Source organism: Diabrotica undecimpunctata, chromosome 3 (genome assembly GCF_040954645.1).
Source record: "Diabrotica undecimpunctata isolate CICGRU chromosome 3, icDiaUnde3, whole genome shotgun sequence".
In the NCBI taxonomy this organism is placed as follows: domain Eukaryota; kingdom Metazoa; phylum Arthropoda; class Insecta; order Coleoptera; family Chrysomelidae; genus Diabrotica; species Diabrotica undecimpunctata.
Genome location: NC_092805.1, coordinates 56,306,221 through 56,330,098, shown reverse-complemented (window position 1 = coordinate 56,330,098; position 23,878 = coordinate 56,306,221). Strand labels below are relative to the sequence as shown.

The 23,878-nt window shown below is 32.0% G+C and overlaps 1 protein-coding gene and 1 long non-coding RNA gene across 3 annotated transcripts in view; one reads left to right on the top strand and one right to left on the bottom strand.

The window, feature by feature from the left end:
- Positions 1-23,878, top strand: part of Ip6k (Inositol hexakisphosphate kinase) — a 136,668-nt gene that overhangs the window by 4,929 nt on the left and 107,861 nt on the right. The window lies entirely within an intron of this gene.
- On the bottom strand, positions 5,143-13,506 carry LOC140435613 (uncharacterized). Of its 2 annotated transcripts, none has more exons than XR_011950186.1 (3): positions 13,424-13,506; positions 12,133-12,244; positions 5,143-5,401 (listed from the first exon to the last, which is right to left on the bottom strand). It is a non-coding gene; the product is annotated as an uncharacterized lncRNA (long non-coding RNA). The 2 variants fall into 2 exon arrangements; XR_011950187.1 differs by lacking the exon at positions 13,424-13,506 and adding an exon at positions 13,047-13,122.

The window sequence follows — 23,878 nt, the reverse complement described above, 5'->3', positions numbered from 1 at the left end:
GCCGGTATGCTCGGTCTATATTAATATATACGTCTATATATACGTATTTACGGCATCACACAATTAGACAAAACACAAATATACAATATACTATTGTTCAATTTACATTACTCAACTACAACTACGATATACATTACGCAAACATAACACAAAAAACACACAAAACAGATCAGACAAAAACCTTTCAGAAAATTACAACTCGCATAAAAGAACAGGGGAACGCAGAAAGCACATAATAAAAATACATACCTGGCACTATTATGTAATGAGAAAACATTCGTGAACAATTCATCAACTCCAGAAGACAAAAATTGAGAGCACATAAAATAAAAAATTACCGCCTTTCTAATTTAAACTTGTATTAACAACCTAAATCCCTTGAAAGAAATAGAAGAAAAGCACTAATTACAGTGTACACACATACTGTGTATATTGCAAACATTCAATACGTGAGGAATTTCATATATTTTAAAGTACATACATATCAAAATAGTAAATAGTGAATTATTACAGTGTTTTTGATTAAACCAAAAATATTCTGTAGAACGAGCTCGTATGCAGATGTTACAGCTCATATGTAAAATTTTTCGAAAACTGTTTACTCCAATTATAAATATTCAACACAAGTCTAGTTTTTATCAAATTTTGCGTATTATATCTTCTTAATTAGTAATGCGTAAATGATCAAGCTTTGCAGTCAAATTTTATACATAATTTAATTTGTATATTCATTTCAATCTGCTATATGGCAAATAAATCCTTTATGTTGTGACAATTTATAAAAAAGATGATACGGTAGTCGGTACAGTAGACTAGCACAAAGCTTCATACTTGTTTTCTGTATTTTTAAAATTAAATAAAGTAACTTTTAATTTATTTTATGATTTATATTTTAAACAAATTATATTATATTAAAATATTTCAATACATTATTATGTTTGCTCCTAACGCCACCTGCTAACCTATTAACAAAGCAGACATTGTTTACTTCTGATATATATCTGACAATATCATTGGATAGTAAATTTAATTATTATATAAACTAAATAAAATATTTAAAAATAATAATTATATTTACTTACTCCAGTAAATGACCGTTCTGTGGAGTGTAATTTTCCTTGTCACGACGGATCTTCTTGAAAATTTGGATTTAGGTTTGGATTTGGGTTTTACCCTCTACTTCACATTTGGAGTCGAGTCCAGGGTTGCTTACTTGGGTACTTAAAAAACATACGTTCAAAATAAGTCCGGAAATGGATTAACTGACTAATTCTAAGCAACTTTTGTTTTGAGTTTTTTCACTAAGTCAATACTTTTTGAGATATTTTCGAGTAAAAATGTTTATTTTTCAAAATAAACACCACGTTTTCACACGGTTTTTCACAAATAACTCAAAAAGTAAGTATTTATCGAAAAAAGATCTTTTCAGCACAAATGTAGCTTATAAAAAAAAAAACAAAAAAAATTATGTACTTATGAAGTCTGTAGACCCAGTAGAAGCAGAGTTATAGCTCATAAAAAGTAAGTTCTTTTTTGTCAAAAATTTGTGAAATAACCAAAAACTGAAGCACTTTTCGAGAAAAACTCATCAAAACTTTTTAAAACTGTTTAAAAAAGCTTTATTTTGTTGTTGTTTTTTTTTAAGTTTCTAGCATCAAAACTAAGCGAGTTTCTCTCAAAATAAAGTGGGTCCCTTTTTTGGTAAAAACATCGTGAAGATCACCCCGTAATTAGCATCACAAATAAAATTAATCGTTACTGCTTTACAATTTAATTTATTTATGTATGATTACTTTATGATCTGTAAGTATGACCGCTTTAAAGTGCCTAACTTTATAACAATTTGGTTTTAAGTAAAAGAAATTTTTTTTTAATTTTGAAAACATGCCTTTATTTCAAAATAGATTAAAAAGTATTAGTGATACACAAAATCTTGAACAGTAAAAAAATTAGGTTTTGCTTTTCTGAACATTTTGCTTTTCTTGTTTTTCTGTAAGACAAACATTAGTTAAGATACGGCTGTTCAAAGTTGGCGTACACTTGTGTGATTCGTGACTCGCTCAAGCCCTTTCAACCACAACCCTTTTAAAAATAAGGGTTTAAAAAAATAAATTTAAATGATCTCAAGTATTGCCCTTAAAAAAACCTACAAAATGGTTTTTTAAGTACTTCATAGCTTAAAAGCTAACCGAGTTATAAAAAAACCAATCAGAGATATCAGAACGGAGATATCAAATCAGAGATATCATATACTGGAGCAATGTAAGATACACATAATGTGCTATTAAGGCACAGACATACTTTCACCCATCCTTACAAACTAATAAGTGTTGTTTTTTAAGTTGAAATAAAATAAATTCATAATATTTTGATTAAAAAATTATTGTATTTATAGTTTCATGAAAAAAGATATTAAGTACAACTAACAATACTTAATAATTGCAAATTTTTTGAAATATATTTAGTATAATAAAAGTTTAAATGCAATACCCATATGCATCAAACAAAATCTAGTACATAAATAGCTTGGCAAAATATCCGCTGAAGTTCATAAATCTTACTGGAAATCTGGCTAAGTGCTAAAGTATATTTCTTACAAAGTTGCTTACACTAAATTATTTCGTGCTCGTTAAAATAAAAGTAATTATTCGTTTATTTGCATCATTAACCAGTGTGGTTAGGTTGGTTTCCGAAATTAACTGGCTTCATGACTGTTCTATATTAAAAATATACTTCTTATATTCCGTTGCAGGTAACATAAGGAATTTCTAAACATGTACATTAATCACATCTGGTGCACCTAACTACGAGGATTATTCCATAATTAACATGCCTAACAATGAAATTGCAAATTTTTTCACAAACTGCTCGTTCTGGGGTACACTTAAACCCATCCCCAATTAGCATAAATGCAATCATATAAAGTACAAACTCATGACCGCAATAAATCCAGGGATTTTAGAAGAGAAGTAGACCCGGAGAGATTTGCAAACTGATTCCGGGCCTACCTGCATCCCGTTGCGGGTAAAGACCATAAAATATTTGCAATCCACTAAGGTTTGATAATTTAAAATAATAATGTCCGAATGCATTAAATGCAAATGCAATGCATTGGCTTTTATTTGGGAGTTCCACTAAATTCTCTTGATATCTACCTAAAACTGCGCGAAAAGAAAAATTTCTCTTCATTTACCCTTGTTTCTTCAAAATAGATAGTGAATTGCTCATTTATTACGTTTCTCACCCACCGTGAGAAAGCCGATATAAAATAATTTCTGAATTTATTAGATTACCACGTAAACAAGAAGTGTAACAGGTAACAGGCAATCTTCCTCATTAGAAACAAGCGCCTTATGCCAAAAATTGTGTTGATGAGTTTACCTATTTGCGGTGACGAGTTTACGGGTCTCCAAAGGATGCCGGTGATCAGTTTGTTATATCTCGGAGGGTTTAATAGTTTTATAGGGGGCTATAAAGTGATTAGTTCGTACACGTCTCTCGTTCTGTCCCATTTTATAAAGAAAAGAGAAAAATTATAGGAAAAACATGCCGAAATATTCAAACAATTGAGCTTTTGGTTTGGTGTGCAAAATCACGACATCTAATATTAAATGTATTTTTTAAATTCTAGTCCCATGGACACCGCATAACTGTCAGTTGAAATACTCACTACGTCTGCTATTCCACTCATTTTTAATTGAAGATCATCCGGTATAGTGGTTGCCGATATGGTTGACTTTATTTAGCTTTGATTTCGATTGGTGTTAAGCCCTTCAAATGCAAGTAGTATCACTGCTTTCAACTCAGTTTTCCATTATTTAAAAAATTACACGGGCTCATTACTTTGGCGTAGGTTTTGCCAAAAACAGACTAATAATACTACAGAATAGTATTGAAAATTTCTGCGAATTCCTGTCATTTCACCAAACTTGTGATCTTAATTTGATTTTGTTACTGATTTTACGTTTACTTGACTAATTTGGTTTTAAGTGTAGGGCCCCCATACGAGGTAGGAGTGTGTACAATTCCTCATGGCTCATTCTATATACATAATATACGTTTATACACACATATATATATATATATATATATATATATATATATATATATATATATATATATATATATATATTTAATGTATATATCATGTTGCACACTTGCACAGAAAGATATTACCATTTTTTAATAAAAAGTTGAATACAATCTGTCGTATAATCGTATAAACAACGTTTATATCGACAATGATAATATGGCATAAATATCAACCACCAATATTTATGATTTGCAAAGTCGCTGAACTCTACAGTAAAATCCACAACCTACTTAATTACGTCTTTTTTGATTATTCTATAGTAATTAGTTGGTTTTAATCTCTAATAATAAAAATTACATTAACGAGATGAAGATCAGGTCGTCTGTCACTATCGGTTGTGATATACCGTGCTATCAGTATCCTTTAGTGATAAAAAATGTTTACATGAATTTCCCCTAATGTGACCATTTTACATTTAGCTTTAAAATATGATTTTTAATCACAATTAAGTACTACAATTATTTCGACCATATTTTCTTCAAGTAATCATCAATGCATAGTTAGCATATGGTAATAGTGATTAAATATTTTTAATGCGCCTGGATTGTCTACTTGATTAATATATACAGCTTATGGTACCTACTATGGTAAAATATTGAGGTTATAATTATCTTGAGATGGGTACCTTTCAATAAAAGTATCACTTCTCTTTCTTTCATCGTTCAGGTGGTTGCGGTGGACATTTCTATACAATGTCGTTTCTGTGTATATGTTCTCGGCCAAACCCGATTTCAGAACAAACTAGTTTCGGTTAGGCTAAACTAGTTCTTCCTATATGCCATAGGATTAATTGGTATAGCCTAGTCAACACTAATTTATGCTAAGTTCGACGGGATAAACCAGTTTAGGCTAGGCCAAACTATGTAGTTGATCGTGATATAAATAGGCACACTCCAGGATAAACTAGTACGGTCTAGTATAAACATTATAGTATACCTACAAAGCCAAAATAAATAGATAAACTGAACAAAATATTCTGTCATTGGAAAATAATCGTTTTTATTAAAACGATAATAATTTGTTGTTAAATCTAATGGACAGTTGGTAATACAAACAATCACATTAAAACAAATAATAAGTGGTTTTACTTTTATAAAAGAAATAATTATACCTCAATTATTAAAATTATTATTTATTTTAACATGGAGTGCTTTGGTGGCATATAAAATTGCAGATTATCATTGCCTTCGTGCACTTGCATTTGTTTGTGGAACAGTTTTTGTAGCAGCTGCATTTGACAAAAACTTGTCCTGATCCAACTAAATCTGCTACCTCTAAAAAGTTTGATGACAAATGTCGAATTCTGATCTGAAAAAAAGAAAAAAATTAAAAACATATTAGCTACATTAATACTCCAAAAGTTAGATAAATTATTAAGTAAGAAAAAAGAAAACTTGCAATATAATAGTCACATTATCTCCAATGTTGGATGGTGGATGAGACTTGTCAGAAATTCCTTTTATTTTTTAAGTCTGTTTCACAAGATTTTCTGCTGCACTTTTTGAACGTCATTTTCAGACAAAGAAACTTTTTCTTGTTTCCTAACTTCTTCAACGTTATGTTAACCTCTTAGGTTAACATTACTTTGTATGGCGATTGTTTTATCCCAGAATGGTAGGCGCGGTTTTTCATGAATTGGATATATCTAAAGCCTTCTGACCATTTCGTTGAAACGTTGTCTTTCATCGAAGAACCTATCATATTCTGAATATCTTGATTTATACATTCAACAGGCTTTGACTGTGCCTGAGCTTTCCATGCACAATTTTAAGTTCTGTCCAGGGAGTGGCAAACTCATTTACTTACTTATAACATTGACAAATTCCCTATCGTTGTCAGATTGAAGAATCCACGGCGCTCCTATAGTTAGAAATATACCATTCAAATGGCAAGCCACTTCTGTCATTCTCTTAGATTATAAAGCGCGTAGCAGAACAACTTTTGTCTAATGGTCTTGGTAAACCATAATAAATTTAAAATTTCCGTCGGGTTCTGTCTGAAAATTGATCAGATCTACTAAGCACCTACTATTTATTTCCGAATGAAGAGTGGGCTTAGAAACTAATCCCCCTTTTCTTCTTTATTTTCTTTTGATGACAAACACTACATATAGATAAATACAGGCATATGATTTCTTTTGTAATATTGTCATATTTTTATGTCATATTTTTATGTATATTGTCATATTGTACAAGTTCTGACATGTTCGCTGAATTACTTTCGACTCGACTTAATTGGTTTAGGTTTAGACTAGGCCGTACTAGTTTATCCTGGAGTGTGCGTATTTATAACAGGTTAACTAGCTTAAACTGGTTTATCCCATAGGGCTACCAATTAATCCTATCGCGTACCTATAGGAAGAACTAGTTCAGCCTAGGCTAAACTAGTTTGTCCTGATATCGGGTTTGGCCGGTAACAGATGTTTGGCTGTAGGAAAGATCAGTGTATATACATATACAATTTATATTTTCGATTTTGGTTTTCACAAAATTTACAATTTATTGTGGTTTATTCCAATATCGAAAATATCGGTTTTGGTACTTGTGAGTTTTGTTGTTGCTGTCAGAGTAATTGGTAGACATGAGAATATTTTATCTTCACAGTATTCGAGAGTTAAACAATCGCTGCAACTTATCTTAGTTTGGGTCTTCTTATCTTCGGTTCAGAAAACAATAATGTTACCTTTTTGGCTGCTAATTTTAGATATATGGCCAATATTTTTGGACGATTCATGATATACATACATAAGGTCATTTATTGAAGAGGTTAATATTAAAATATCTTCAGTAGGTTTCTAAATAAAAGCTTTGAATATCGCTTGTACTTGATGTTAATATATGTATTTTAATAATGATCTAAAAGTAACACAAAAATATTAACGTATTATTTTCGAGGCTCATAAATTTCTCTTGTTTTTCTCTAATAAAACTTGACCTTGTTTATTTAGAACTTGAGATAACATGTCACAACAAAAAATAATTTTCCTGATTTAAAAAATGTCATATAACTAATTACAATGTGCATGCCAGAATTTATTTTTATATACGTTTTAGTTTTTTTACTAGTGGTTTAGATAGGATACAGCTGTGATGAAATTTTAGCTGCCTTTTATAACAATCTATGTGGGAGAGTCTATAAAAATAAAGAATTACATAATATTTTACGAGGTATGAAGATGAAAGAATACCTTACGACTATGTTAAATTGATCCGTTAAAACAAAAAATACATTAATTCTGATATATTAGTGAAATGTTAGAAGTATCACAAATAAAAATCAAAACAGACCAAAATATTGCTATCATAAATGAAATACCTTGGGCTGATCATAAAGTAAACATCAAAAGCCACATCTACATAGCTTGGCAGACTACTTAGGATCACACTGCCACCAAACTCAAAGAATGCCTAGATCAAATAGGCAGTACACTCATATTACCAAGTAATAGAAAAATCCAACTGATTATCAACTGACTTCGAATAGGACATATTCTACTTACGCACAAATATATCTTCAACAAGGAGAGTGCTCCCATGTGTACCAAGTGCAACACTCAATTATCAGTGAAACATAATTATCGAGTGTTCGGTATTCAAGAACGAAAGGATTACGTGTGCTCTGAGTGACAATTTAAAAAAATATGGCTTCATATTTAACAGGTTGACTGCCAGGCGGTCGTATACGACCGACAGTTCAATAAGTGCTGCATGCCACGGCGGTCGTATACGACCGATTTGATATGGTCTGTGATATAGTTCCTGTTTTGCTAGAGATCGTGTAGAGAAGTGAAATTATTGCAGTATTCGACCATTGTGTCATACAGTCGTCGTATATACATATCAGTTTTCATTTTGGCTGAATAGGGGAGACTAAGATGATATCGAAATTTTGACATATCTTTATTTCGAGTAAAAAATATAAAACTATAAAAAATATCCATTACAAACTGAAATACATACAAAAGTTAAATAAAAACACAAAAGAAATTAAAAATTATCGGTTATTTGTTATATCGGTGTTTGTTGAAACAATCTAAACGAAGGTGTGGTTGACCTTCACAAGTGTCACAGTAAATTACTACTTTTTTGACCTGATTTTTTGTTATGTTTCCCCGAATCTTCTCTTTATAACAACCTTTACAGTATTTCTTTATTTTATCATATGGTCCTTCTTTTTTCACCAAAGTATGAGTTTGCATCGATCTCCTTGTAGTTCGTATTTGTTGTTGTTCCCTTTCGGAATCATTCTGTGACTCAATGTTGTCTTCATAACTTAAGAGCGACTTTATTACATGCTCTCTAAATTCAGTTATTTTCATCTTTTTATCGGCTAGTTGGTTGAAAATAATGTGAGCTTCCTGTACCATTTAAGTGACTTTCGTAGAGGTGAATTATAACTTGCCATCTGGCCTGACTGGTCAATTGAGGACTTTGCCTCATTGTATTCCATTACAGCCTGAGGTTTATGAACAACATCACTTCGTCGCTGAATTGCTCGAGTTTCGGTAGTATGTTTAGTAGATAGTAATAAGACATCTCTTTTATCCTTCCACTTCAAAACGCAGATGCCTCTCTCGTTTTCCAACCCAAACGTTTCTCCTTTTTTCAATTTTTTATTTATTACTTCTTTTGGGTTTCCACGACGATTTGCTCTTAGCGTCCCAATATAGTGAGTTTCCTTGTCAAGTAAAATGTTAGCTAACTCTAGGCTTGTATAGTAGTTATCGGCTAGATCATCAGCAGAATTTTCCTGGCTTTGGTGATCTTCATTTTGCTCAAATGATAATATGTTTTGTTGGTTTTGTTGATCGATTGTAACTTGAAAAAAGTCATCTAATTCTTCCAAGGAAATAGCGCTGTTCAATTCCAAAGGCTGTAGTTGGACAATATTTTTTGAATTTTCATCCAAAGAGTGTATTTCTTTGTGAATGTTATCCAGGCTGGAAAGTGACTTAGAACAGCATGGCTCATTACCAATTTCAATTTTTTTAACTTTTAAGAGTATTTAGCTTTCTAGGTTTATTTTTCAAATTTATTTCTTCCGCTTCTGATCCATCGGAGCTATATAGAATTTCTTCATCGCTGGACGGTAAGAACAGAGGGTCTCGGTCAGAATCAAAGAAAAAATCATTAGGTTCGTCATCTGAAAAAAAAAACAAAATTTTTAACCGTGAAACTGTCAAAAAAAACGTAAATTATTTGCAACTTATTTAAATTTTGCAATAAATTGGTTTTGTTTTACTTCATTATTTTTTATTTATAATAACGATTTGTATGATTTTAGTAAATGGTATTAGCTATTGTTATTTTCTGACTCTTTGTAGACTTTTGCTATAAATCTTTCGATATCTATATTGTCTATATAGCTTTCAATGACAATAAAGCATATTTCTATGCTATTCTACTAATAAATAAATGTGTATTTTTCAGAATATTATCTTGCTTATTGTGTAGGTACGTACTTTAAACAGTAATCCTATGAAATGATTTACATTTGAAAATATAATAGGAATATATGATATGAAAATATGAAAATTATATCTTACCTGAACGTTCATTGCTTTCCAAAACCATACCAACCATCATTTTACCGCGACTTCCCATTTTATTTCAAGAAATAATTATTGTTTTTACTATTATCTAACTCTAAAAATAACACGAGCACAATTAATTTACTTGTCTTACTAACAATCAAACCTCTACTGATAAAATATTGGTCAAAACAACCACTCAACAAAATAATACTCGACAAGTCTCATCATGAACAGAACGACCGCCCGACCGACCGCTTGGCACCAGGGGAATAAGTATGCCGCCTACGCCCCGGCGGTCGTATTCGACCGCTGACCTATTTTTTCAAAAATTGGGACTAATAAATGAAATTGGTGAAATATTAGTAATGGAAGTATTTCAGTTGGTTGCCAGATGCACTTTTTTCAACTTGGCACCATGGAATTTTTTAAACATTTTTATGTGGCAGTCAACCTGTTAACATATTTATTAAATTGTCTCAAAACAACCAAACTGTAAGTAGCTATACCAAATTGTAACGTATTTTTATGTAATAATATGTATTTTACTCAGTGTGACTATATTCAGTAAAAAGCATATTTTTTAGTAGATTTTCGATGTAAATTAACAATTTTTAGTAGGAGAGAAATCTTTAGTGGATTCTAGTAGTTTTTACAGAGACATCTATGATACTTTTACTAATTTTCTAAAACCTTCCCCCTAAAACCCCCTCGCAGGAAGGTAAAACCGCAAAAAAATCGATTTACCAAGAGTCTGTACACTGAAGAAAAAAATGTTTCAAGTAAAAAATGTAGCTGAGATAATTTTAAACAAAAATGTTTATAAGTGCTTATTCTGTAAAATGAATCATTCACTTAGAAACAACGTTTGAAGCGACCGTCGATTTTGCATGTCAGTTACGCGCGCGAAATCAATGTTCAATAAAATTTGTATCAGCTCGACGTTAAAAATTCGATATATTTTGATTCGAGTGACCTATCGACAAAAATGAAGATGCGTTTTAAAGGTAAAAAGTGCAGCTTTCGTAAGCAGTTTTTGTATTTTTCCGAAATAAACTCAGATTTTATACAGGTGTTAAATAAATAAACGTGGCGCGATTTTTTCAATTTTTTATGATTCTCACGAGATCAATACAATCTATTCCATTCATTGACTGGTCACTATAAAGTTTCGATTACTAGAGCCTAATCTTTAAAACTTATATCATGAAATTTTAGTTTTGAGTTTTGGGAACCAATGTGAGGCATTTGAAATATGCTTAAAAAACGTTGGATTTAAACGTTCACACAACAAACGATCTAAAACATTTAAAACTTTTTTTCAATTACACAAGTACGTTTTTCAAAAGAACAAAACTTCTGCAATAAACTACACCCAAAATCGTCTTCTTAAATGCATTTCCCGTAAGGTGTGATCGTTTGTAATGTAAAACATTAAATTCTGCGTTTTTTATTCATATTTTAAATGCCTCATATTTGTTACCACCACTCAAAATGGAAATTTCATCTCATAGGTTTTAAATACATCTTTTTCAACTTGTTCGTTTGATTTTTATGGGTCAACTCTCTGACGACTGGACTATAAGTAAGTTCTTTAAATAAATTAGAGTACCTACTGTTAAATAATATTTCAGTATAGATCATTTTTTGAGAGAAGTGTCGATAAAATAAAGATCGATTTATATGATCATTATGTGTTGTGAAAGATACCCATCACACGGATTCAACTTTTTTTAATTGAATTATCAGAACAATTATTAAAAAATAGGCTATCCAAGATAATTAATTTGGATATTCTTAAAATTAACGGATAATATCTCTATTTCCATAATAATATTACAAGGTTCGTGTAATATTAAAAAACCTATTTTGAAAACGGCTATCGATTTTGTTGCGCACAGGGCCATCTAACGGAAGTTACTCGACTTCGTAAATATGATTTTCATTAATTTTGACATTTTTTATGATACACAACATTGACAGATTGAAAATCCATAGCGTGGTTTTGCCATAGAGATACATATTAACATCGACCAAGCATACCGGCTGTGCGTGCTGACGACAAGATTTCTTTCGCTGGTTCGTTCTATCTCTTTCTACCATATTGTATCGAGAAGCTTACGTACTTCTAATTTTAGCCACTTAAAAGATACTGTCATAGCTTTACTATTTGCAAGAGTGAGACAGGACAAACAACGAAAAAAAGATGGTATCGTCACTTAGCTCTACATACTGCTCAGTCTATGTTAATATATACATTCGCCCATGGGTTTAGTAACAACATATTTTCAAACCAAGCAGTTTTTGAAAAAATGGAAATCCCGTGAAAATTTTCGTACATGATTTTATACTATTTTAAAGTGCATAACAATGCATCGATCGACTTCGTCTTGATTTTTGCGATAAAACTCCAGACTCATCAACTATTTATACATCGTTTGAGGAATTCAACCATGCGTCTGCAGCTGTTGTCCCAGATAACATGTGATTCATAATTTGAGATTCATACCTCATAATTTGACTACTGCCCATAAGAAGGCACGTGTTGATGGGTGCCGCGCCACAAATCGTCACATCGTCACTAGTGATGGAATCAAAACATGGATATATTGCCATTAGCCCTAAAAGAAAAATAAATGACGTGAGTTTTTTTTTTTGGAAAAAAGGACATGTTGCAGTAATTTCATTAGATAATGGTAGAACCGTCAATGCTGAATGGCATACAACCATTTGTTTGTCAGAAGTGATTGAACAACTGCGCAGAAACAACCGGAGTCATAGTGTTTGAAAGAAAAAACATCTATTTTATAGGCTACCCTACATATAGTCTTGACTTGGCGCTGTGTAATTTCTTTGCGTTTCAGAGAATCAAACACAAATTTGAAAACTTTCAACAGAACAGAAACAATAAAGTTGATTTTTTCTAAATTATGTTTTTCTCCTATTATTTGTGCACAGCTCTTAGTGTGTGCCTCGCAGGCATGTTCGTTTATCACGAGAACAGTTTCCTAAAACGATTTTTTACTAAAAATTGAACACATATTTCTCTAAGAGCCGTAACAAAACGTTTTAGTACACTGTTTCCTCAATAAACGAGCATAGATTTTATAATTATTGTGGTTTTGTATTGGAGAACATCAATGAGATGGATATTTTTTTTCTACCAAAGAAAACAATTTCAGAACAAGACTAAAAATTTAGTATTTTTAACCACAGTACATTTATGTAATATTCTCAGATTTTGTTGATATTTTGACGACATTTCTTATTACAAAGTAATCTAATGCTATTATAATAATCGTCTGCATTTATTGCAGTTGCAAATTACAAATTTAATCTTTCATAAATTTTCCATTGTCTCTACATCATAGAACAATACAGATAATTAATAAAAACAATTTATTGTATCAACATTAACATTACCTGCCTATCCAGTTAAATAGATTTATCAGAATGTACATATTTTATAGTTGCTTTAATTATCTATTGTAAAACTTTCCAAGGGGGAGTCATAACTATTTATTGCAAAAAATTCCACTTGCAATGAATGTTTAATGTAAACAACAATAGATTGCACTAGCGTACTTTTATTACCGAATCGTGACTTTACCTTCGAAACCGGGAATTTTCTACAATATGGACCGATCAATTCCGTTATCTTTTGTTTATTTTAGCGTTACAAACAAATATATTAAAAAATTGCGTTGTTTTGCTTCAGTACAGCACGTACTACTATTTGAGCAAGGAAGTTCTTAATTAAAAACAAATCTTAACCAATCAATGTATTGCTTACAACTTACCTGCAACTTGAAGAATCTTAGATGTAAGCGTGGGTATGACTATGTGAACAAACATAATGACAAAATTATTTATAAAAAATGATAAAAACATTGTAAATAAAAATCTATAGATAGTGATTGGAATTACAAGAGAAGGTTCAGATAAAAATTTGCTTTGAAGGTGCTTATTGTTCCAACCCCTATGTACACGTGTAAAATATCAACATAAAAATCTAATTTGCGTGTCATAAATTGCGTAGTTAGTAATGCCCTACTAGGCATTGGTTATAAGCATCATAGTTATTTTAGTAATTTATAAATATTCGCACGAACAACGACTGACCTTTAACTTGACAAACTGCTTTGGCGAAGGACGATTCGAAGGTTTTCTGTTAGGGGAGAAATGTCACTACATATATCATAATATATTATAAAAGGTCAGTTTAAGTTTTGAGATAATTTATCAATAGGAGATAACTTTATTTATCTTTTTTTTAGAAAAATTAAAAGGTTTAGACAGAAAACAGATTTCACATGTATATTACACATTCTAGAAAAGATGTGTTCATCAAATGATAAATATTTACAAATAAAAAATAAACACAAATAAAATAAATGCCTCAAGGTAACTTTCTTAAAAGTTCATAACAATTAATAAAAATAGAAGATTACATACCATATTGTTAATGACAATATCAGGCAAATAATTCTCCCGCGTCCTCTAAATCTGGTTATACCCTAGCCATAAATAGTTACATGTTGGGACTTTTTACTTGAGAAAGTTGTGTTGACACCAACAAGTTAATATTTTGTGAAAATTCACAAAACGATATTTTGCAGAATTTTTCTATTTCTATAAAATCCCTATGAGTAATTTACTAGATGCCACCAAATATTCCTCTCAGGGTTCTTCGTTCAAAGACTTTCTGGTTTTCTTTTTGTTTTTTTTTGCCGTAAGTTTTTTTTTTAGTTATCTACTCAGACCAAAGTAGCACAGGTTCGCTTGAATTATCTTAAATTTTATTTCCTGTGATACAGTTCCCATTGACCACGAGGGAGCCTATATCAGTACATGAAATTGTCTATAATCTTTTTCATCGTTCTTGGCGTGTGCGTGTAAAAACGCTTGCAATAAGTTGTTTCATCTGTCTTTCCTTGTCTAAGCTCAATTCGTTTACCTCCTCCAGTGGCGGAGCAAAATGTAGCATGTCAAACGAAATAATAGTTATAAAAGAAAATTATAAATTATTTTTCATTAAATTTCTAATAACGGAATATACGTATAAATTGCGAAGAAGTATTTTTCTAGCTTGCAGTACAATAGGACAGGATATAACGAAAAGTACATTTTAAAAGGATTTTGAAATATACCCAAAAAAGTGTTAATTATTTAACCCACTTTAATTAAAAAATGATACAGATTTTTTAAGTTTTAAGCACTGTAGCGAATGCTGAACTGTTACAACGTACTGACCTTGATTAATTAGCTAATCAGTCAGCGTCTTCACTGGAACTGTCTTCATCATTGGAATCTTCCGCCAAATCGATGATAATCCTACTTTCATTTTCATCATATGTGACCATTTTTGCCCAGTGGTCCTGAATTAATTTTTCAGTATGGTTAACACAACTCGCCCACACTGCAGGTGTTGCCTCAGCTAATGCATCACTCCAAACTTTTTTCACTGTTTCATCTCCACGTCCATGTTCTCCAATATGACGATCATAGTATTGTTTAGAAATGCCCCAGACCAACTCAATCGGATTATATTGACAGTGATATGGAGGTAATCTCAAAACCTGATGCCCATGTTCTTGGAGTAGCTCGTCTATAACGTACCTGGTATTTTGTGGTTTATTCTGGCGACAAAGACTCAATAGCTCTGTCTTGCCCGAATCGTCGTCAAAAATTATTTTTTTCGCTCGTAACCATTCTTGTAAGTCCGATTTTTTCCAACTGGCATTCGGTAACTTTTCTATTAAAGAGCTATGGTATGAGGCATTATCCATAATAATTAGAGATGGTTTCTTCCAACATTGGTATCAGCTTTTCGGAGACCCACTTTTTAAAAGACTCTTTATCCATAGAATCATGATAGTCTGCACTCTTCGATTTCGTAGAAAACAGTAATCCAGCATCTTTAACAAATTCTTGCCTACTTCCGGCATGTAAAACAACAAAGCGTTTACCTGTATTTTCGTGTCTTTTTCTGATGCTTTTCACGCAGTCATCTTGCCAAGTACGTTTATATGCCCCTTTTAGGAATATCCATGTTTCATCTAAAAAAACGAACTGAAGTGGACTTGGACTTAAAAAATTTCTCATATAATGCCTCAAAAAATACAGTCGTTTGGAGACAATACATGGTTTCTCACATAGCACTCGTCTACTATTTTCTAGTTTGTATGAAAACCCACAATTTTTCATAAGACGCCACAAACTTGTATCAGAACCGTCATAGAGATGCTTGTTTCTTAATTGTGTATTTAGAACTTTAATTGTAACGTGCTCTCCTTTTGCTTTCATGCCATACAGTACATTTCTAATCTCTCCTTTTATAGTATCGCTGACATCATTAGTCTTTTTTTTTTTGTACATTACGTGATTCTCCTGGTGTAGTAAGAACTGCCCCTGTCTTGTATTGACTCTTTATTCTTATCACTGTGCGAAGACTGATTTTCAAAGCGTCCGCTACTCGTTCATGTACCGATGATAACGAATGCAAAGGTCCGTTGTTTTCTTTTTCTTTTTTAAAATACTCCAATAAATGAACTACACATTGTCGCATTTCTCCTGTTGTCGTTTTTTTATGTAATGGAATTCCACACAGTAAGAGCTCAAACTATTAATTAATTAAAAACTGTTTACTTATAAAAACTATTTCATCAGCTACTTCAAACCTGCACAGATCAGGGTAACATGTTAAAAAAAAACACGTCACTGCCAGCTATCTGTATTCGTAAAGAGGCCGAACTTATCACCGACACCGTATCGGCCAAACGCACCGGTGTTATTGCTACAATACTGGGAGACGTGAGTGGTCTCTTCATTCCCTTCTCATCGCACTTTACCATGACGAACGTGACTCGCACAATTGAATTACGCATATGTGTATCAGAGAGAGACGAATATTAAAAAATCCGTAGTAGCTTATTTCAGGCACACGCCAAGAACGATGAAAACGAGTTTACTTCCTTAAAGCTCGAACTGTTGACAATGGCATGGCGGTAGCATGCACGCACATAAAAATCCTGGTTATACATCCTATACGGCTATAAGTCTATAAAAATCTGGTGTAAATCTTAACTCTTGATTATACTTTCAATACTTTTTAAGTATTTGTCAAATAGTAAATATTTGATCAATTGTAGATCTTCCAGGCTTGAAGCCACACTAGTCACCAACTATTTCTTCGACAAAGGTCAATAATCTTTTTAGCGGAATTGAAGCCAGTATTTTATATGTAGTGAAATTCCTATGTAGTTCTTACATAAGTCCTTTTTTCCTTTTATATGTATTGGTATAATAACAGCGCCACACCATTATTTCGGTAATATTTTTTATTTCTATGCTTTTACTATTATTTGATGCATTTTACTTTAAAGTTCATTTTTAATTAGTACTACATCAAAATATTGTCCAAACCCGGAGATTCGTCGTTTTTGGGGTTTTTATAATATGTATTGTTAATTTCTTCTAGAGTTGGCGGAGTTTTTTTTTATTTAGACTTCTTTATTTCCTTCAAGAGTTCTTTAAAATATGCGACCCAGGGGTTCTTTAAAATATTTCATTTTCTGCGGTGAGCAATTCTTCATTTTTATCTCTGATAAAGTTGGGTGTTCTTAGGTAGGAGCCTCTCTTGTGTTCTCTTACTTCCCTGTAGAATATTTTATTTTTGCTTGTGTCTATGCTCTACTTCTATATTTTCAATGTGGTGTTGCACATATCTTATCTTTTTTTCCTTAGTCTTCTAGCTACGGCTTTCTCGCTGTTATAGTGTGCTATTTTTCAACAATTGATTTAGGAAATCGTAAAATATCATCATTTGTATTAGGTTGAAGCATTTACTGAGAATATAGTTAAATTGACCCATTTACCCCTTAAGGTAAGCACAAATTTGACATCAGCCGGCAACGGAATGCACCGATACAGCTCGAAAATAAATTGTTTATAACCAGCGAAAGACGGAATTTGAGTTTGCTACTTGATTTCCTGATTTAGTCGATCATCAAGAAAAATTTGATCAATAATTAAGAATGAGTTCGAAACATATCAATAAATCTTATCTACTGTAAAAGCTGATCTTAAAAACAAAATAGAACGTTTAGAAACTCTTATTTTATTTCGTCAACACTACTTTCGCGAAAATATTCCGTTCCCGGTTTTCGGCGTGTTTGGATATGAATCGATATGTTCCGTTTCCGTAAAGTGGGCGCTGTTTCATTTGAATACACAAAGATATTAAATTACCGATCATCGTGGTGCGTACCGTTGATGATTACTCAACCGGTCCGGAGAAGTGACAAGTGAGCGTATACCTTTATTCTTATGATACAGAGTATTTCGTTAATTGGTTTAAAGTCTGGTTGGAGCCAGAGAATGCCTGAAAATATATGACTAAAAAAGATAGAAAAATGGACTCCGCCCACTAGAAGAAAACGAGGTAGACTAAGACGGTCATGGAGAGAAGATGTCGAAGATTTGTCCGCCAGAAATTTAAAAACTGAAGATTGTGTATTGTTCCAGATCCTGGCCATTTTATTTCCTTAGCGGCTGTCGCGCGTCATATCTCAGTTATTCTGGTTGTTTTATAGCTCTTGTGGCGAACCAACGTCGGTACTAACTTAATACATTTCATGTTTCCAATAGCATATCCTTTTTCCGTGACTTTCGTCGCTTGTTTTGATAATCCGCCCTGTTCCGAGGTAATAATATTATCCATATATGGATCGCCGGTCCATAACAAAACCCGCTTTTCTTACTACAAAAACTACTTCTTAGAATCCCCCTTAATTAAGTTATGGTATTTTATTAACTTTATTATCTTTAATCTGATCTTTACCAAAAAACCAAACCACAACATATAACTAACGTAAACCATCAGATTATCAAGCGAGTTTATAAATATAAATACCTGGGAACTTTAATCTGAGAAAACACTGATTACTTAACAGAGTTAACGAAAGTATCACGATTTGAAATGTCAAATAACGTTTCATTAAAACGAAACAATTCTTTTATGAAAAAAAAATAAATCACGTTTAAATCTGGATACTTAGTTACCACTCTAATACAACAAATGAAAAACTTAGATGCCTTCGACATGTTGTACTGAAGGATACTTCGAATATCATGTCGACAGAATTACCAAAGAAGAAGCCTCGTGAAGAGTCTCAGAAGATCTGGAGTTGTCTCAAAAAGTAAATATTAGGAGACTACAATATCGGGATCATGTGATGCGAGGTACAAGATACAACTTACTACAAAAAGCATTCATTTAAGTTAACATAGGAAAACGCAGCATAGGAAGAAAACGTTTGTCCTGGCTCTGAAATTTTAAGGAATGGTTTAGCTGCTCATCTAACGTTCTCTTCAGAGCGACAGTCAATAAAATACAAATAGTCATCATGGTGAGAATTCACATAATTTTAAGCTGGAAAGCAACTCAGGACCAGCAACTTCACGTGGAGTCATACGTCGCCATGTTACCAAATCCACTGGTAACTTTAACATCACAATATTTACCACCATATAATGTAAACTAAATTTAAAAAACAACTTTTAACGGGTTTTTACCCACATATTTAGTGGCTCAATACATGTATACCCACCTAGTGCACTGATGATGGAATATGGATTCCGAAAAGGTTTTGTGATATAGCCCGATTGGGTTTTTTAAATTATATACCTTTTATAAAGGATTTTTAATAAAAAATTTTTACTTAAATAAAATATTCCGCCTTTGACTGGTGTTAAAAGATAGTATTCCGCTATTACCAGAGCCGTGCTGTGAGGATAGATACTTCCTTTTCCCCCTCACAATCTACTCCACTGCCGTGATAATCATTTCTGCGCGTTTTTTTATTCTTCGTTACTTTTTACGTAAATGTTTAAAATACATAATCTTATTTTTTTGAGTAAATTTTATCACTCATTTCACATGAGTGTCTTTAATAATCTAACCAAGCTGATAAATTTTGTTAATTTAATCGTAAATTTTCATGAATCTTTAATAGTTATATTTTTTCAACTCTTGGAATTACGAAATTACTATCAGAAATTGTAGGGCTCATTTAAAATTAAGTAGGCTGATGTCATTTATTTGTGTTAACTGTCAGACCGTTAATAGTGTAATTAAAAAGCGTAAGATTACTTACTGTTATAGTAGAGTTTTTTTATGTAAATGCCTCGTCATAATAATTTTTCAAATGCGGAAATGGGGAATATTGTTTTTGTTTATGCACAAGCAAATTATACAGTGCGTGCTGCTGCTCAAAAATATCTACAATTATATCCTATCAGCCAACAACCCCAATACAGACTTTTAAAAATATTTACGACCGGTTAGCGGAAACTGGTCAATTCCGTCCACAGCGAGATTTAGGACGTCCAAAAATAATTACAGTGAATCCAGAGGATGATATGTGTTAGTAAGAATTGCTAATGAACCTCAGTTAAGTACCAGACGTTTATCAGCAATAACTAGAATAAGCCATGCTTCAGTTTTCAGAATATTAAAAAAAGAAGACTTAAGACCTTACCATTTTACTCCAGCGCAGAGCTTGCTACCCACAGATCTTCTTCGACGAATGGAATTTTCACAATTTGTTATGGATAGGACAAATGCAAGTAAAAATTTCATTAGCAATACTCTTTGTACTGATGAAGCCATTTTCACACGTAGAGGGATTTATAACTGGAAAAATTGTCACTTTTAGGATAACGAAAATTACATGCTGTCAAAGAAGCACACTTTCAACATTTACTGAGAATTAATGTTTTGTGTGAAATTTTTAGAGATAATTTAATAGGTTACTTTGAATTACCTACAAATTTCAACAGCAATTCGTATTTGGAATTTCTTCAAAATACCCTTTTTGATGAACTGGAAGAGTTATCATTAAACCAAAGAAGAGCTATGTGGTTTATGCAAGATGGTGCATCACCACATTTTCCCTTGATAGTGCGAAATTATTTGAACAATCAGTTTCCTCATAGATGGATAGGACGAGGAAGTGAGTTTCCATGGCCTGCTGATTTTAATCCCTTAGATTTTTAGTTTTGGGATCATATTTATGAAGAAACTTGTGTATGCTCAAGAAATTAATACTCGACAAGATTTATGACAACAAATAGAGAATGCCTCAAATTTTATTAGAAATCAATCGAACATATTTCTGAGTTAGGAGAATTTTTTCTGATAGAATTTACAAATGTATTGAAGTAAATGGAGACCACTTTAAAAATTTATTAAATTGATTTATTGTTACAAGTCTAAATAAATATTTTTTTCAATAGTTTTGTCTTATGTAACTCATTATTTTTTATTAATTAGCTCTATCCGAAAACTTATCAAGAAAAAAATCATAGTTCTGATTTTTTATGAACTAAAATATTTATATGAAAAAATAATTTGAAATGGAATTTATGAAATCTACTTAATTGTATAACTTTATTATTGACATAGTTATGACTCGTGTGAAATGGATGTTAGCAATAACATAAGATTATGTATTAAACGCAAATAACTTGAAAACTACTTACTCTATCGCATTGAGACAAAAGGATGATATTTACGTAAAAAGTAACGAATAATCAGAAAAAGATGCTGAAATGATTATTACAACAGTGGCGTAGATTGTGAGGGGGGAAAAGGAAGTATCTATCCCTACACCACGCCTCTGGTAACATAGGAAAACTATGTTTTAACACTAGTTAAAGTATACTATCAAAGTTTGAACAAAAAATATTGGAAGGTGTTAAACAATGGGCTAAAATCATTTTAGAATGTTTGTAATATAACACTCTGTATCTCGGTTAGGAGTACTTCTGTTGGTTTGTCTGTCTCTTAATGATATGCCCGCTATTGATCTTAATACTTTCATTTTGATATTGTTGATTTGTCGTTTCGTCTTTCTTGTATCGGTCCTTGTCTCCGCTGCATATTTTAGGATTGGTCTTACTGTTGTCTTGTATACTTTCATTTTGCTTTCCATGGTCAGATATTCGTTTCTCCATATGGTTTCTCGGAGGCAACCACTTACTCTTGCCGCTTTTGATGCTTGCCTTGTGGTCTCTGTTCTTATATCGCTGTCACTAGTGATCTCTACTCCTAGGTAATTGAATTTTATTACTTGTTCTACAATTTTGCCGTCTATTTCTAGTTTGCATCTACGCGGCTCTTTACTGATCACTATACATTTAGTTTTTTCTACTGATATTCTCATATTAATTTTGTTTGCTGTGATATTGAAGGTGTGGAGCTGCCTTTGTAGGTTATCTTCGTTATCAGCAATTAGTACTGCATCGTCGGCATAGCATAGTATCGTGATTTTATGCGCTCCCATGTGGTATCCGTGTCGTTTTCTTACTTCGTGTATTATTTGATTCATCACCATATTGAATAACAATGGGCTGAGCGAGTCTTCTTGGCGTATTCCTCCTTTTAGTTCTATGCATTCTGTTTCCCCTGTTGGCATTATAACTCTGGTCTTGTTGTTCTTGTTAATTTCATTAATTGTCCTTATTATCTGATGGTCTATTTTGTTCAGCTTGGTTTTCTGTTGGTCTTGGTCTATTTGTTAAGGTTTCTCCAGTAACTATATGGACAATTCTTAATGTCTTAATGAAACACCCTGTATATTTCAGCTTTTTACAAATTGTTTCTATAGACGTGTGACGTAAACAATTCGGAAGGCAGGAATAACAGTTTAGAATTTTCCAATGCGTTTCCAATGATGCATTCAACAGTTCACCTGGTATATTAAAATTCTGAATGATTAGAATAACTTTCAAATTTAAAATCAATATTGTTCTGAAGCTAGTTTCTTGCGGCATCATACAATTTACTTATTTCCAGTAAAAATAGTAAATTGTATTATAATCAATTTTGTTTGTTTAAATAATATTTAAAGGTGCTAAAAATACATACATTTCTACCATTCTACTTTCATGCAAACACGAATTTTATCGATAAATTCGCGTGTTAAAATTTTCCAAAATATTTAGATCTTGTTTCTATGTAACTAGTTCATTCCGGTCTAATGATAGAAGCTGTTAAATTATTTATTGCCTTCTATAATTGCTACTTGTATCTAAAAATATCCAAATCTGCAAATATCATTTCATGTGAGGTGATGTAATGAGTATAATACACCTTCGAAAATAGTATTTTAATGAGATAGTAAATTGGTGAGACAGCTTTCAAACTATACTTTGCCGACCATAGAGTTTCTTTACTTCCTATTCATTTATTTTTTCGGTCTATTTGACGATATTTCATTGTCTTGAATTTTTTATTAAACGTTGTTAGATACATATAAGTCGTATAAACTGTTAATATACGCTTAAATGCATTTGAATATAACACAGTTCTGTAGAAAACGTCATAACAAACAGATGAGAGAAAAACGGAAAATATCAACATAGAACTCCGTAGGTGTGGGACAAGCAGACAAGCATCTAATATGCTAGAAGACGATCTGATGTTAGCAAGAAGGCACAAACAAAGTTTAGAAAGCTTAGAAATAGAGGAGACAAAATTTAGACGACTAAAACTAAATGAAGGATATACGAAGTATATCTCAAGAAACAAATACAACGGAGATTTTATAAAAATTGAACAAATACACATTCTAAAGTATGGAGATTTAAATACTTATGGTAGTCAACAATTCAAATGATAGAATCACAGAAATAAGTGAAAATACCAAAAAATCCTAAAATATAGGAATGTTAGTACTACAAAAAATATCAAAATCGGGAATTAGACCTTTCATCAACTATCCAGCAGAAAAACAATAGAGTTTAAGTGACAGATTTGACGAAAAATTAAGAATTCGAGAAAGGAAATTGGTCAGAATTTATTATTTACTTAATAACGAAATTAGAATTCAGATGAACGGACAAAATATGATTTGCTATATTCAAATACAATGATTGAAATGTTTCGGTCATAAATAATGAAGAGAAGAAGATGAAGATGACTAGATGAAATAATAAAATGGAAATCAACAAATTCAAGACCCCAAGGAAGAGTATACTGCAGATGGGGAGACTAGGTCAGTGATGATATTAACAAGATGAATATCCTAAATTGGAGCGAAGAGAAAATAGACAGGAATGGAACTCAATTGCGAATCGCGTGAAGCACAGAACAACCTTTAGTATAGAAGACCAAAAAGCAGAAAAAGTGCGCATTGATCTCTCTCGACGACACAATAGAAACAGAACAAAATCAACCCATACATTTTCTA